General features: G+C 40.6%; 1 pseudogene; it reads right to left on the minus strand.

Annotated features, from left to right (window-relative positions):
• Positions 1–3,753, minus strand: part of LOC104948147 (solute carrier family 43 member 3-like) — a 14,098-nt pseudogene extending 10,345 nt beyond the window's left edge.
• Positions 3,754–4,661: the final 908 nt, after the last annotated feature.

The raw sequence follows: 4,661 nt of genomic DNA on the forward strand, positions 1-4,661 counted from the left end.
TAAATGGGGGAGAGCGGCCCCGGTTAACGATGAATAAACATGGATTCAAAACCTAGTTTCGACACAGAAGAAGGTTTGGAAACCTCTATTCGAGCTGCATAATGATTATAATTATGAGCCTGCCTTGCGTCAAGAGACCAGGAAGCAGCCAAGATTTGAAGAAATACACGGCCCATTGGCGAGAAATGGAGCCTGTGGTCGTGAGGAGAACCAGTGGAGAACAGGGCAGCTGTCTTGGTGAGTGACCGGCGTTAGCCACAGTTAATGTTAGCTAACGTCAGTCACATCACAACATTGTGAAGTTAGCTTTCATATATCAGGCTATAACTAAAGTAGTATTGATAATATAGTAACGTTACTGGCAGGACTGCTGATACTGATCCATAACAGAAACTAATGCGTAAGTATCAGACGTATCTCGCGTTACCTAATGCAACTCCACACTACGTCTTACGGTGCTGTGTACCGGAGGGGAGACGCGAGATACGACTGATACTTGACGATCTGGCGGAGAAAGGTTGTGGAGCCTCCGTTGATATGCCGTTGTAAATGGCTTGATGGAAAGCAGGTGTGTAGTCGGGGAGGGTGCACAGCTGATTGCAGCAGGTGAGTGGAGGTTGAGCCGGGAGCCAGGAGTGAAAGCCAACACGCCCACACAAACAACACAGACAGGGGGAAACAAACAAACACAAAGGAGACAGCTGGAGCGGTACAGCCACCACAGCGTTACCTGATGCAACTCCACACTACGTCTTACAGTGCTGTGTACCGGAGGGGAGAGAGAAAGCAGCGAAGGGGGGAGAGAGAGAGAGTAGTGAAGTGGGGGAGAGAGATGTAATACGGTTTCCTGATCAACGTTTTGCTTGATAGGCTTCAGCTGTGGAGAGTATGTGCTGCAGGGAGGTGGATGCACCTCGCACAACGCACCCAGGTACGAAAGCTAGCTCCGGTCCTTTTCCTGTTAGGGAAACTGTGGAATCGATGTCCTGACAGGTTGCACAAACTCCAGCTCACCATGATTAAAAATGGTGAAATGCAATGTAAAATTACCGAAAAAATACCAGCTCACTAAATCACAACCGCTCAAACCAACTACAAACTACTACCGTGGATTGGGCAAAGAAGGAGTCCGAGAAAGTTGCTCCCCCATGTGACGTAATATGACGCGTTTGACGTATGACGTTAAAAAAAAGCAGTTTTTAGTAGCAGAGCTCAAAACGGCTCCTTTTCCTCTGAATTCCTGCCCTTATGTCTTGTAAAACATATCAAATCCTGCATTAACATGTTTAATTGTAATTTTCAGGCAAGGTTAAGCATAAATGTAGTAAAAAAAAAAACCTGCAAGTTGCTCTTTAAGGAAAACAGTAACTTTAAGAAAGTGAGATTTCCATATTAACACAAATATATGCTGCCACAAAAAAACAGGGGGATACAGGCAGAGCATATTCCCCATTAAGTTTTTTTCAACCATCGTATACTTTTAGATGTGTGAAAATGTTGCAGGCAAATAGGGTTTGGGGTCAAATGAGGTGACTCTAATCTTTCTGCCCAGACACTCTTTGCTTTTATCTCTGCAAGCCTTACTGGCCCTTTTTCATATTAACTGTAAACTGTAGAAATAACTGGAATACAAACTGTATTACCAATTTAAGCATGTATACCACATGGATGTCATGCATTATTGCAGGTAAACATGCAAGTAAATAGTGGACTGCAGAAGAGGCAGTACGCATTAGCTGAAAGGCAATCTGGGAACCCATTTGCTATCATGTGCCGATTTTGCTTTCTATTAGCATGATTAATTATTTATCATATGCAGATATATGTTTACAGAAATTAGCCATAGACCTTGTCCCAAAGCTCTGTTCTCGCGCTAAGTTGCAAATCAGACTGTAAACCATGACTAGCGTACAGAAAAGGATGTCTTTGCTCTGATATCCATTAGCTGCATAAACATGCAATTTATTGGCCGTATTGAGATTTTGACACTGCAAAAACTGATGCTGAAGTCATTTTTTAAAATGGAACCTTGAGATTTTCCTATTTCTTTTATGGTCGGAAATAGGAAAGTAAGAGGAACTCACATTGCAAGCAGCCTGGTTACCATGGTGCCAAATCGATCGAAGAGGTAGCCATTGATTAGAGTCATGAAGTTGTTGAGGAACGAGGCGACGGTGAAGACCAGAGAGAACTGCTCATCCTGCATAGTTCAGTCTGTGAGGTTGAGAAAGCTTGGGATAAGATTCTATTTTGAGAACATTTGTGGTTGACACCAAAATGTGTCAGAAAGAGAAGAAATTATACTGGTTTAGATTTCTCAGGGTTCAGAAACAATACTCCAATGCGACGCTAATGTTACTCTGATATTGTAGCCATAATAGTCAAGAGACAAAGTAATCCGCCCTATAACACATGCTTTATTGTCTATTTTACTTTATGTGACCATGACTTACAAATTGAACAACATGCTGTATTAGAGAAGATTTGAAACTAGTGATTTAGACCGAAAACTGGTCTGAAAAATGTTTACTGAGCCATTTGATTGAGTCATTTTCTCATAGACTTCAATTCATTCAAGTGGAGTAACCCTCTGCAAGCCATCAGGGATGAATTCAGTTTTGAGACACTGGACATTGGCTTTACTTTTCAGACCTGGAGGCTATGCCATACTTCTTTTATACAGTCCATGATCAAACCTGAACGAGGGTTGCTCACCGGTAGTGGTCTTGGTGCCGTTGGTACCTGGGATGCTAACACACAGATGACTGAAGTAGCCATCTCCCTTCAGCACAAACACCAGAGAGGCGAAACCAAACACTACACCGGCAAAGCCCAGACACTCCAGCATCCCCGAGGCCAGAGTCAGACTGTAGCGCAGCCTGGTACCAGCCTCCAACCCCTGCATGCTCTCCAGGTCTATCTCCAGGTCACCAACAAGTTTATTTCCAGCATAGGTTTGGTCCTAAAAGATTTTGGAGTTTCCCTTATTAAGTACAGCCTGGGCAGTGAAGGTCTCTGGATTAAAGTTTCTAAAGGAAAAAATCAGAAAAAAGTGTTTTTCATATCTCTGTTTACAGCCCACACAGTAAAATATGGTCTCCAGAAATAAAATCATCCTGTTTGGTAAATTAAATGCATTTAACACCTACTGTATGTCATCACAATTGTACAGCTATTTCATGTTGTTTATTTAATATTCCAAAACTGGCATGTTACTCATTTTATTCATCCAACATTATTAATTTTTGAATTTTGTTACTTAAAATACACTTTGTATATCTATCTCCCATCACTGTGTTTTGTTTTCTATTCATGTCCAACTCACAGTGCAACATGTGGACAGTGTGGCAGTTATCGGCAGGCTGTGCTGACTGTAATCCAGATTAGTTCACTTAATATGTGTACTGACACACATGGCACCACGCAGACAGAAACACACTTGATAATATATTCTTATACCAATACAGGATTTATTAACAATAATTTAATACATAGTGGACATCTGATATCATCAATATGCAAAGCGTATAGGCTATTCATCATAATAGATTACTAGCAATACATTCTGTATCTTTTCTATGTCCGATGGTTTGTTGAATTAATTTACCTCAGTACCGGGAAAAAGCATGCATAATTCGACTCACACCTGCTATTGTTTACATTTTAAATGATGTTTACCTTGTTAGTTCCACGTGATCCACAAATTACAGTCCGCGTGCGCCTCTTCTCCGCAGTATCTGTCTGTTAGTCTGCCACTTAGACAGAGATAAAGTAGTAATCTCAAGCCTAAAACCCATATGTTCCCAGGGCGGGAAACATATGAGTCTCGGGTTTAAATATATCCGCATAATACTAATGAGGTGTTATTGTTGTTGTGAATTATAGGATAATCGTACGGATTTAATAGCCTACTATTTAGCCTACGTGATGACAACACATGTCCCGGAAATCCTGGAGATAAAATATATTAAAGAACTAACAAACTGACACAATGTGATACATGGTAGGATTAAAACAAATAATATAAAGAGTGTCTTGAGGTGGTAAAATGTCAAAACTAAAACATGTCCGATGGTTAACTGTGAGGAGGATGAGACTTTACAGCACCTCCTCATGGACTGCTACAGAGCCGAGGAGGTCTGGTCACATCGGTTTGAAATTCAATATCAAATATAGCTACCTCAATTATGTATTGTATTCTGGATGAAAAGATGGACATAAAAAACAGGGAACTTTTTTAGCTTGTCATTTGCATCACGTGTATGCAGGTCTGGAAAACGAGATGCAAGATGATATTAAATCAGACATAAACAGCCCCGGAGGATGCCGTTTCAGGACCGCGGTCCTGGGAATTGGATGCCCACAAAAGCACAACCAGCAAGTATTGAGTCTCATACAAAGCGATTCTCTTTAGACATTGTAATGTTTGTTATTAACGATCTAAAAATGCATGAAAATATGTTTTTTTTTACAGAAATTAAATTATCATTTTTTTGTATTGTATTACACCTTCGAAATAAATCAAATCAAATGTGTCTTTGAAGAGGTGCTCATAATACATTACATTACATTACTCATAATACACACATGCACACAGAAGGATTCAGACTTGTATTTCATGATCCGCAAAAGGATTCACACTTGTATTTCCGGATCCACAC

The sequence above is a fragment of the Notothenia coriiceps genome, unplaced genomic scaffold (genome assembly GCF_000735185.1).
Source record: "Notothenia coriiceps isolate Sejong01 unplaced genomic scaffold, NC01 NC01_scaffold00013811, whole genome shotgun sequence".
Lineage (NCBI taxonomy): Eukaryota > Metazoa > Chordata > Actinopteri > Perciformes > Nototheniidae > Notothenia > Notothenia coriiceps.